The sequence below is a fragment of the Notamacropus eugenii genome, chromosome 6 (genome assembly GCF_028372415.1).
Source record: "Notamacropus eugenii isolate mMacEug1 chromosome 6, mMacEug1.pri_v2, whole genome shotgun sequence".
In the NCBI taxonomy this organism is placed as follows: Eukaryota; Metazoa; Chordata; class Mammalia; order Diprotodontia; family Macropodidae; genus Notamacropus; species Notamacropus eugenii.
In genome coordinates this window covers 345055121-345068102 of record NC_092877.1, presented here as the reverse complement: position 1 = coordinate 345068102, position 12982 = coordinate 345055121, and the positions used below count along the sequence as shown (strand labels likewise).

The 12982-nt window shown below is 38.8% G+C and overlaps 1 protein-coding gene across 2 annotated transcripts in view; it reads left to right on the top strand.

The window, feature by feature from the left end:
- PIK3CA (phosphatidylinositol-4,5-bisphosphate 3-kinase catalytic subunit alpha) overlaps positions 1-12982 on the top strand; it is a 90729-nt gene that overhangs the window by 23096 nt on the left and 54651 nt on the right. The window lies entirely within an intron of this gene.

Sequence of the window (12982 nt, the reverse complement as noted above, 5' to 3'; positions counted from 1 at the left end):
TTTATCACAGAAATTGACTTCAAAATCTACCACCATCCCCAGTTTTCCTACTTCTCTTCTAATTTTAGCTGCGTTGGTTTTATTTGCACAAAAATTTTTTCAAAAGTGATCAAAATTGCCTGTTTTACTTCCTGTGAATGTCTCTATCTCTTGTTTGGTCATGAATCATTTCCTTATCTATAGATCTGATAGGCAATTACTTCCTTGCTTTTCTAATTAATTTATGATGTCACCCTTCACATCTAAATCATGTATTTACTTGAAGACTATCTTAGTGTATAGTGTGAGATACTGGTTTAAATCTAGTTTCTTCCAGATTGCTTTCCATCTTTCCCAATAATTTTTGTCAAATAATGAGGTAGTACTTTACTTTCTTCTTCCTTCCTTTCTTCCTTTTGAGTATCTGATTACTTGCTAAAGGAAATGTTGCCACAATGGGCAGACTCCCTTCTAAGAAGCTCTATCCAGACAGGAAGGTTTCTAAGGATTTTAAGTTTCTACAGTAAGGAACTAGTTAGAAAATGGATACACTGAAAAGTGACAAAGCTCCAGCTTCTAAATTAAAAACACCTAATTTGGGACTCTACCTTAATTATAAACAAACATCCTGAGGGATGGGAGGTCCTGTTCTCCCTGAAGTCCTAAAGCTGGACATGTTGCATTGTCTTCCCCCCACCCCCCCCCAACCCACCCCCGTCCCAAGAGCCCATATTCATAGGTGGGAGTGGCAAGACTTGTTTTGCCCAGCGATGTGTTCCCATCTACTCGAACAGTCATTGGCCAGTATGACCAAAGGGAGTTATTCTTGGCATTCTGTATTCCAAAAACAGTGACCTAGAAAAGAACTTATGAAATGCAGCATATTTGTAAGTTGGAGAATTCCTGTATTAAGGAAAGGATAAGGATGGAAGCACTCTTAAAAGGAGAAATTTATAAAAAAAAAAAATAATGTTTCTGTAGAATTTGTGGGAAAGTATTTATAGAGACACTTATAAAATAAATAAATATAATTTTAGTGTCTTTTCATCTTAGCATTGACCTTAGATTTGATCTGGGATTTGAATTTGTTGTTTTATCATGTTAAGTCAGTATCTAATCCATTTTTTCCCAAAAGGCCTCTACTTTTGTGAAATGATTTACTTTAGTGGGCTGAACTGAGACTTCCTTATGTAGCAGAGATATTTCAGGTAGTAGCAATCATTATATGAATTATGACAAGTTATGTGTGTATCTTAAATATTCATCTCTTCAAGGCTTAGCTCAGGTACCACCTTCTATGGGAATACTTTCCTGATTTCCCCAACTGCTAGTATTCTGTTTTCCCTTCAATTAAAACTCCCTGAAGACATAAACAGATTCATTTTTATCTTTGTATCTCTAACATCTAGCATGATGTCTTATATATAGTATGTTTTTACTAAGTAATTGAAATAGCAATACATTTATATTTTAATTCCATAAAAACTCAGTTTCTAAAGTTTCACATGCATTGTTAGTCTAGTATACATGGGGTGGGGTGTTAATGGGACTGAGAGACCAAGCTGCATAATTTTGACCCCAGTGTGCCATAGAAGACATGGAGTGGTGGTTTAACCCAAATGTGACCCATGAAATATTTAGTAGCAACTCTTCTTTTAAAAGACACATTTTAGAAAATTACAGTCATTTGTAATATCCTCATATCCAGCTGTCAGCTTTATACTTCTTCAGCCAAACTTTTAGGGTTGAAAACTAGAGAAATGGAAATTAGGGTGCCACAGCTGGACATAAGCTAAAGATTTGAGAATATTGTTATGGCCTATACAAATTTCCAGATAAAGGCCTTCAGTGATTCTCAAAAAATTTTTAAATGCAAATATTTATGACAATTTAACGCCAAATGTGATTAAGCTAAAGTGTATACTATTATATGGGGGGGGGGGGGAAGGAAGGAGGGAGAGAGAGAGAGGGAGGGAGAGAAAGAGAGAGAGAGAGAGAGAGAGAGATGAAAAAGACCTATGATTTTACTGGTATGGGGAACTCCCTCAAACTCACTGTGCTAATAGTGTAGGTTAGCACCTTCTCTGCAACTTTTATAGTCTTAGAGAGTCACTAGAGCACTAAGATGCTAAGTGACTTGTTCAGGGTTACACAGTCAATATGTATGAGAGATAAAACTTGATCCCAGATCCTCCAAGGCCAGTTCCTTCCCAAACCACTATACCACACTGCAGTGCATAAATGTGCATATGTATACATACTTACACACCCATCCAAACATACATGTGCACATGTGTGTTTGAGTATACTATGTAAGTTTATATATAATAGTGTTGAAATGGAGAATTTAAAGAATTTCCAGTTTCAGCAAATGGTCCCAGGCATTAAGCTTAGAGATTCTTGAAGTAAATCTGAAAATTCTAGCCCCATTTTAACAACCTGCCACTGTTTCTTTGCCTTTAATCAAAGCCTGGTATGTAACTATTGTAAAGACAGGCTGATACTAAGCTACTTCCAGTATAAAAGGTAATAAATTCTGGTATTAAAGACACAGTTTCTAGAAGTAAAAACTCTAGTGTTGCAAGTATGGTCTAACCAGAAGTAATGGCAGTGGACAAGTGCATAATAAAATTTGCATATTTTGCTAATGAGAGAAATGTGAAATAGTTTAAGCAGTCTAGGTTTCATGGGGAAAATTTACTAACAACCTGTACATTTTCTGTACACTAGATTTAAATGGACATATTTTAGTTAATCAGAAATGTAATCATTAGAAGTTAAAGCAAATAATAAAACTAGTGGTTCATAAAATGATTAATTTATTAAAATTTAGAAGAAAAGCATTTTTATTTTTTAAGAAAAAATTTACAACTAATATGTGGAGACTACTTCACCATAGTGTTATTAGCATATTCTGGGGGAAATCCAGAAATTATAGTGGGAAAGAATTAATGTACAGCACATGGTCTAAAATCAGTGGAGAGAGAGATAAAAATGGTTTTGCCATTGCTGTACACAGCAGACCACCTGGGCAGAAGGAGTTAATGGATGAGGTGTTTGGGAACCTTGAAAAGGCATGATATGTTATTGATAGGAGGGGCCGCAGATAATCTCCTGAGACTCTCTACCCAAAGCAAAGCAACAAATAATTTCTTGACTTGCCTTAATGATTTTATAGTCCTTCAAATAGTGAAGGAAATCAAGAAAGCAAAGTCTGTACTGGCCTTTTTTTTCTCATTAACAGAGATATTGCTCAGGGGGGAATGATGAGACTCTTGGGGAAAGTGACCACTTCTTCCTAAAACTGTGATAGAGGAAAACTGGACAGGAGATGTCAGAGGATTCAGAGGAAGATAAGTAGGTTCCCCTGACCTAAAATTCTTCATTGGAAGTTAGCTAAGGAGTGACAGGAAAATTCCAAGAATAAAATTGAGTATGAAAAGGGAAACAGTTTCTGTAAAGGGGTAAATGAGAATTGTTTGAGACTGATGTGAATGCAGAAAGAATGCACAGGGAGAGTGCATTCACTGACCCAAAGATATGGACAAAAGGTGGTAAAAAAGGCAGATCACAGAAAGTAAATGTGAGAATAGGGCCCTTCCTTTAAAAATAGTGTCAGTAGGATAAAACTCAGAATGAGTGGAGGCTAGAAAGGAAAGCTAAAGTCTGTCTTTTTTTAAAAAGTTATGTGGAGGTTTTAAAGAGGAGAGTCAGAGGAGAGGTTGGGCTGTTGTTTAGAGGTGGATGGGGCCCTCTGACAAATGAGAAAAGCCAGAGCTGTGCAGTTCTGGTTTTGTTTGTAGTTTCTTTGCCATTAAGAATAATCCTTGTGCTAGAAATGAGAACAAAAATGGCTCACAGGGAGTTGATGCTCAAGGTATGGAAGAAGACAGAGAGCCCTGGTTAGCACTTATTGAATTCCAGATGAGCTGTATCTGCAGATATGATGACTAAGCCTCTGAAAGATTGTGGAAAGCAGAGAGCACCATAGCACCAGGGAATGTTGTTTGGGTTTTCCAAAAAAGGAAGGGAACAAACTACAAACTCTAAGCCAATAAACTTGAATTTCATTTCTGGAAAATTCTAGAAGAGATTGTTAGTGAACATCTGGGAAAGGAAGCAGCGATTACAGAGAGCCAGCTTAATTTCATTTGGGACAAATGATGCTCAACTAATCTTATTTCCCATTTTAATAGGGTTCCTAAATAGATAGATCGGGAGAATGTGTGAATTATCTAGATTTTTAGCAAAGCTGCATCTGTAACTACTATTATAGAGAGATAGAGACAAGGTGAGAATGCACTTGGAGCCGTGGGACTCAGTCACCAGTCATTTACTAACTACTTAGTCTGTGCCAAGCACCATGGAGATACAAAGAAAGGCAGGAGCCGTCCCTACCCTCAAGGGGCTCACATCCTAATGAGGAAGACTATGAAAATAACCGAGTATATAAAAGATAGACAGAGGGACTGGGGAAGGGCAATGGTGGAGCTGAGTTAATAGGGATAAGTGTAAAGTCTCGTACTTGAATTTAGAAAATCAGTTTCAGAAAGACAGGACAGAGGAGGAGTTTTAGATAGCAGTTTGCCTGAGAAAGCTCTTGAAGTTTTAGTACAGGCTCATAGTGAATAGGCAGGGTGATATGGCAGGCAAGAAAACGAAGACAGTCTAGGGCTGAATTAAGACAGGCTGAGCAGTCCCTCTGTCCTCTGCAGTCCAGCCTACATCTGGAGTGCTGGGCATATATCTGACTGGCATAGTTTAGTGAGGACATGGGTAAACTGGGAAGTATCCTAAGGAGCATAATAAGGATAGGGAAGGGCATTGCTTGAAGGAATTGTAAATGGAAGACTCAGGGAAGACATGCTAGCTCTCAGGTATTTGAAGAACCCTTATGTAAAGACTGGTTGTTTGGCCCCCAGAGGGCAGAGCTGATAACAAGGGTTGCAAAGAGACCAACTCTGGCTGGATGAAAACTTCCTGACAAGGAGTTAGCCAGTTGAGCTAGTTAAAAGTAGATCGAACTGCCTTGGTTAGTGATAGGGCCCTTCCTGGAGTACTGGAAACCCAGTCTGAATGATCACCTATCTGAATGTGCTCTAGAAGGTATCCCATGGGGATAGGAGATGTGTTCTAGAGATAACCGTTGACATCCTCTCCAGCTCTTAAGTTGGATGATTCTGTCATAGTATTTTAAATGAAATCATTGTCAGAGAGAGAGATTTCCATTACTGAGACACTGACAGTGCTTTGTAATTCGTAAGCACTTAATAAATATTGAACTGAATTGAAAATCTATAGTACATATTAAAGCATATGTAAACTATTCAAATTACTTCAGCAATTTGAAATGTATAAACTATAGTTTATAGAATTTTTTAAAAACATGGATAATGGTAATAGAATCATAGATTTAGAACTGAGAGAGGCTTTTGAGGTCATTTAGTCCATCATTCTTATTTTGCAGAAGAAGAAACTGAGGCCCAGAGAAGCTTAGTGACTTTCCCAAGGTTAGAGGCACAGAAGTGCTGGTAAATGGTAAACATATAAAATTCATTTATTTATTTTAATTTTATTTATACATATATATTATATATGTTTTCCAAGAATTTACGTTTAGTCTCCATTGTTAACATTTTCTCTATCACTTTCTTAAGTCTAGACTCTAGACAGCTACCAGAACAATAAAATCAAGCCCTGCCTGCTTTGTAGCATTTCCTGATTTCTGTGATGTTAGTGCTCACACTGAAAATGTAACAATTACCTTTCTTGAGCTTATACAAGCAAGCTCTGAGACACCCATGATTAGAGAATGGCAGACTTGGAATTTGAACCCACATCCTCCAATTCTAAACCAACAGTCTTCATATTTTATTCTGTGCTGCTTTCATAGAAAAAAGAGGATAAAAATATGAGATTGTTTTCGAATTGAGAACATTTGGGGGGAGATTGTGAGTTTGTTGCAACCTAAATAATAAAAATTTCCCATCATTTGTCAATTTTCCCATTGTGATACATAAGCATATTTGCTTTGTTTCATTGGTATACAACAGCATATGAATGTGAGAGCTTTTTACCTACAATACTGTTGAATTTGTTTCACTGGCATTATTTCCCTTTTTAGAGTGCCTTTGTAGTAGACACTTGCTCTCTGTTTGTCAGTGTGCCCTGGAAAAATGCCAGCCTGGCAGGACAGAGGAACAAAAGAGCCCTGAAAATATCGAGACTGAAGGCTGTTTTCCTGTCATCACACCAGATTTGGATTATATTATAGCAAGAGCAGACAGATGGACAGTTCGGCTAGTTTAGGAATGACGAAGATGTTTGAATAGAGAGAAGAAACATTCTGTTCTTTTATTCAAAGAAGAATTTCTAGGCTAAATTACTGGCATCAGTAATAAGCTTAACATTCTGACCAAAGAAACATTATTTTTTGCCCTAGGGATAATGACTCATACTCTTCTTAGAATTTTGCTTTTGTGGAATCCAGTGCAGTCATAGATACGGCTGGATTATTTGGAACGCCGTTCTAATGACGTTGTTGAGTATTCTAGTGATGGATAAAAACAGAGGCATAAGAAATCCCATTGTAACAAAGGAACCAAAAACATGTTTTAATTATGCATTAGTTGGTTCTTGGAGAAAAGTGAATGTAGTTTTTTTTCTTCTAGTCTGATAACCCTAGATATTACAGTTCTTTCATCATAGAACAGAAAAGGGACTGTTGACTTTTTAGTTTGTTCCCTTGTGTACCTATAGATCTGAGTTTCATCTTTGTGAAGTTAATACAGGAAGGTAGTTTGTTATAGCAATCCTGTAGCCCTGTCCTACTATCTAAGATTGCCTCTGGGAGTGTTTTTCTGTGTGCCCCTGTTTTCATGTCTCTTGAAAATCTCGTGTTATCAGACTGTTCTTATGGACTATAAAACAGTTGTCACATAATAATAGAAACAGACTCTATTAGACTTTGTGTCAAAGTTTCTATTTCAGTTCTCTTAAGCCATATAGGTGGGGGAAATAAAGGTTCAAATGTGACCCTGCACATGATCTCAGCCTCGGTCCTCATAGATAGTCCTTTGGGGGTCATGTGGAGAAGCTGAGGCTCCCTATCTTGTCCAGGACAGAAATGGATCAGTCACTTAATGGATCTGATATCAATATTGATATTGATTTTCACCCACTCCATTTGTTCAACCTGTGTTAGTTTGCTCCTCTTTAGGCAACCTGGTAGCCTTCCACTCCCAGAGGGTTCGTTTTGTTGGTACCAGACTTAGTGTATACAGACAATTGCCTTTAGTCTGACTGCAGCTCAGAACTCCCAAGCTCAAGGGATACACCAATCTCAACTTCCCTAGTAGCAGAGACTGTAAAAGAGCATGTGACACCATGCCCAGCACAAATAGTATTTAAAAAAAAAATTTCATGGACACTGCCTCATTTAACCATCCCTCTAATTATTTTAATGGGCACATGTAACACTTTGAAATCTTTTGCTTTAGATTTCTCTTGCCTTTCTGCTACAATACCTCTCTCTAGCCCCAGGATATCCCATAACTCAAAACTTCCAACTCCTTCTTGAGTCACATTTTATCTTGAAATATCCTTCTCACAAGCATATTCCTTCATCTAACCAGGCATGTGTTAACTTGGAATTGTATAACTCTTAGGATTCTTCTTTAAGAACTTCTTTTATCTCTTGTTCTTCCCATTTAATATCAGCAAAATAATGAATCATAACTTGTGAAATTAATAGCTGCCACTAGTATAAAAATTGATGAGTTAAATAACTTAGTAAGCGTAATGTTAAAAGTCTTTTTTATTTTCTGATTCAGTAGGCAAATATTGAGGAAATACTTTTCACTGTATTCCATTATTGGCTGATCATTTACTACTTCTTTGTCAGAGAGGTGTGTTGGGGGTGTAAGCTCAGTTCCATGTGGACAGTCTCGGGCGGGTAAAGATGAGGACTTCTAAACCTTAGAGTTCTCATGAGGCCCCCCAGGGAACAGCAGGGAATTGAGGTGTGAGACCGAGATATCTCGTGCATTTCCGTCTCTTCCTGTGAGAAAAGTGCTGGGAGAGAGCATCCCCGCCCTCAAGATTGGCCCAGATCTGAGCACACCTATTGTTATCTAACAGGCACGGTATTCAGGTGCAAACTATGCGGCCGGAGAGCTTAAGTAGGGTCAGGAAAGCCTGAAGGCGCTCTTAGCGCTGAGGGGCCCTTAGAGGACAGAAGGCCCCTCTTCCTTCTCTCCTCTCTTCTCTCTTCCCTCTCCCCTCTCTCCCCACTTCCACTTCCACTTTCATTCTCTTACTGTAAGATCTTTGCCTCCTTGGGAGATTTCTCTCTCTCCTAAGGAAGAGTTCCCCCTGCACATGTAACCAAGACCCTGAATAAAGCCTAACCCTTGTTCGACTCTGGAAAGTCTCTTCTCTCATACGTTTATCCGGTTTGGCCAGCCAAAGACCTGCGATAGGTAAGGTAAGACTCGGGTAGCCCTCAGGCCTCTAGGCCTGGCAGAGGTGGCCCTGGGTTCTTTACAAATCAGCAGAGTATTAAGCTGGGAATATAGTCATAAGGACAGAATTCACCTGCTCCCCAAGGACCAGACTAATAAGATCTGGAGCAGTGTATCACTCGCAGATTTGCCATTAGGCAAGTCTGTCCATGACAATTCATACATTTAATTTTTTGTTTCATTGTAGTTTTTGACTGATTAGGGGGCTAAATATATTATTAAATATATCACTTATTTTAATGGATAGTTTATTAGAATTGATTGCAATCAACAAAATGAGTTTCCTATAGCTTGTTCATTAAAAATATTGTATACATTTCCATATGGCATGTTTTGAACTCATGTAATTAAGTACTGTGTTGTCTATCAAGTATAAATAAGTATCCTGTGCATTTTGAGGAGGATGAAGAACATTTTTTAACAATAATTCAGTTGTGTGCAGCACACACACGTATGTACATGCATATATTTTTAATTACCTTGGAAGTTCCACGTTTTGGAAAAGATTAACGTCTCTCTTCCATTGTTTGCACACATTTATGTAACTCTTAATTAGTGTCAGTTGTTACTCTGCAGGTACTGCTTTCTACAGCCTCATGCTTTGGTCACAAAAAATGCTTGGGCCAAGATTGAGCCATTCTTTCCAGTCGCACACTCAGAAGGTTTATCCATGGCCCTTACATGCCAGCTATGGCCATGAAGCATTTCTCCAAGTTGCTTTCGATTTTAATTAAATATCCCCTTTGCCAAAGAACAAATATTGAAGGATAAATTAATTATGTACCTAGAAACCACTGTTTAAGTTGGAGTTGCGCATAGTGCAGTATTTCCTTGTGACATTGCTAACGAAGTAGTGAGGTGTTCTGTTATTTCCAACAAATGATGCAGATAGCATAATAAATAACATCAAGAAAAAAGGTTGCAGCTAGGACATATATAGTTAAAGCAAAATAATTATTTTCAGATTTCCATTGTATATAATGCCTTTCATCAAATAACACAGGACTCCCTTTTGAAATAAACTTTTTATCTGTGGTTTGACTTTGGGAGCATTAAAGAATAAATAATAAAATTATCTATGATAATACTCATATGATTCTGAGGTGAGGACAGGTCAGGGCATTTTTACTACTAACTCCTGATAGTTCTGTGCCTAATTAGATTAAGTAAAGCTGAGGAAAACCAATATCTTTTGTCCTGCAAAGTGAATCTGGCACACAAAATAAGTATGGTTAAGAGAATGAGCTAAAATAAAATAAAGCTTCAATTTGAATAGATATCATGTTTTCTATCTCTGTATAAGAATGCCAGGATGTCTGCTGTCAAGTCAACAAGCATTTATTAAGTGTCAGGTCCTGTGCCAGATGCTGGCAGTATAAAGGCAATAGTAGTTCCTGTCCTTGAGGAACTCACATTGTAATGGAGGAGACAACATGCCAACAATGATGTGCCTATGAGATATCTCCTGGGTAGATGCTGGAAAAGGCAGTCATTTAGGGAGCTAGGAAGGATACTTTCTTGAAGAAGACAGGACTTTATCTGAGACTTGAAGGAAACCAGTGAAGACAAGAGTCAAAGGTGCTGAAGGAGAGCATTTCAGGTATGGGGAATAGCCAGTAAAAATGCACAGTTAGGAGAGGATTATGTGGAGGGGGTAAATGTAAGAAGACAAAAAGGTAGGAAGAGTCTAGGTTGTAAAGGATTTTAAATGCCAAAGGATTTTGCATTTGTTCCTGAGTAGTAAGGAGTTTGTTGTAGTTTCTTGAAAGGGGGTGGAGAAAATTGTTCAACCTACACTTCAGGAAGATCACTGATACTGGGTGGAGCAGAGACTTGAGACAGGGAGACCAGCTAGAAGGTTACTGGAGTAGTCCAGGCATGAGGTGACGAGGGCCTTTACCATTGTAGCAGCAGCGTCCAAAGGAAAGAAGGGAGCATATAAGAAAGATGTTGAGAAGGCAGGACTTGGCAAGAGATTGGATATAGGGGGTGAGGGAGAGTGACAGTGACTTTTAATGTTATGAGCCTGGGTAAATGCAAGAATGGTCAGCACCTTTAACAATAAAAGGGAAGTTAGGAAGAGAGGAGGGGAGCATTTGGGGCAGAGAAATAATTAGTTCAGTTTTGAATGGATAAGTAGATCTGAAAATCATCTACAGATGATAATTGAAACCGTGAGAAATGATGAAATCATCATAGAGAGAAAAGAAAAGTGGGCCTAGGACAGAGCTTTTGTAGACATCCATGGCTAGCAGGCATGAACTGGAGGAATATCCAACAAAGGAGACCGAAGGAGCAAACAGGAGAACAGGTAGGATAGAGGAGTTTCCTGGAAACTAGAGAGAAGAAAGTATTGAAGAGAAGAGGGAGCTTAGCAGTGCTAAGGACTTCAGAGAGCGAGAGGATGAGGAGGGCTGAGTAAAGAGGGCACTGGTAACTTTAGGGAGAGAACGGTTGGGGTTGAATAATAAGGTCAGAAGCCAGACTGCATACAGTTAAGATGCGAGTGAGAAGAAAGAAATGGAAGCATTGATTATAGACAGATGGCCTTCTCAGGAAGTTTAGCTACAAAAGAGAGAAAAAAGGACAGCAGTTATTGGGGATAGATGAATCAGCTGAGATTTATTTGATGATAGGGAAGACACAGGCACGTTGTCAGGCTGCAGGAAAGCAGCCAGTAGGCAGTGAAAGAATAGAGTTAATAGGGCTATGTGCTGGAGAAGATATGGTGGAGTGATCTCATTCATGCACATCTAGGGCTGTTACTTTAGCAAAGAGAAGCCTGTGTCTTCAGGTGGGACCTTTGCAGATGCCACAAAATGAGATGGGCTAGCCAGTACATTGAATGATAATCAGGATCCTAAAAGACCTTTACAGGTCTTTTGGTGAGTTAAATCAAGATGAATTTGAATGAATATAAATTGCACTTGGGCTAAAAAGATCAACTCTATAAGAATGAGGTTAGGGAGGCATGTCTAAAGAGCAATTGGTGTGAAGAAAATGCGGGATTGAGAGGGCCTAAAGCCCAGAAGGAGATAATGCTGTGGTATCGTAGGTAGAGTGCTGAACTTGGAGTTCAAATCCTGTCTCATATACTTAACAGCTATGTGACCCCTGAGCTAGCCTTAATCTCTTTCAGCCAGTTTCTTCATCTATAAAATTAATAGATAATTACAGCTCCCACAGAGGATCAAATGAGATAACATGTAAAGCATTTTACAAATCTTAAGTTCAATGTAAATATTAGCTGTTGTTATTATGTAGCAGTCGTACAATCAAATGGGACATTATGCTACATTAAGAGAAGCGTGTTGTACAGGATACAGCTCTGCAAACTACATTTTATGAAGGACATTGATAGGCTACCACCACTCTAGGATAACCAGGATAATGGAGAAGCTTGAGTTCATGCCGTATGGCGATGGATTTGGAAGAAAACTAGCATTTATATAATGCTTTAAGGTTTGAAAAGTGTGTTACAAACATTATCTCACTTGAGGAAACTTAGACGGAGGTTAAATGGCTTGTGCAAGATCAACAGCTAGGAAGTATCAGAGCCTCCTGACTACAGGTCCAGTGCTCTGTCCACTGAGCAATGCTTCACCTGTAGAAGAGAACTCTTGGGGGATGGGGAGGGGAGGAACGGAAACAGGCAGGAATGACACCTGTCTTTTAAGTCTTTGAAGGGCTAGCAAAGTCTGCTTAGCCCTACGGGGCAGAACCAGGAGCAACAAATGAACTTCAGAGGTAGGAAAAACTTTCAAATATAATTAGAGCTGTGAAATGGGCTGCCTTGGGTGCTAGGAAGATCCTCATTACTAGAAATCTTCAAGTAAAGGCTAGATTAGGGCTTCTTAAACTTTTTCCACTCACAACTACTTTTCGCATTTCAGCAGCATTTGTTTGCATTGTGTGGTGTGACAGCATGCACAGTGCAAAGTGCGCATGCTGTGTGTTCAGAACCAAGACTGCAGTGAATTTTCTGGATGCAACACGGGCAAGTACTGCCAGAAACACCATGGATTCACTATGTGTCTGATTTTTAATTAATTTTTTGTCGTTGCACGTTCAGAAACTTTTTATTGTTGCCAAATTTTTTTCGAGACATGGGGCCACAACCCACAGTTTAAGAAGCACTGGAGATGGCCACATGTCATCCATAAGAATGTTGGAAAAGGTATTCTGTTGCCCAGGTTGGACTTGGTAACTCTAGTTTTCTCACTTTGTGTGCTTGTTTAATTTTTTTTAAACCCAGTACAGGGTTTTAGTTTTCCTTATAAAATTTGATTTTGTTGCTTTCAGCCATTCCTGTCTGCTCACAAAGTCTGGCTGCCCCAGCAGCATCTTCTTGTTTTCCTTATACTTAGCTCTTATTTGCATTGCTATTGCATCCTCTGAATGAAAAGCCAGCTCCTTAAGAATAGGAAGTGTTTCGGTGGTGTCTTTGTATCCCTAGAGCTTAGAACAGTCCTTGTCCATAA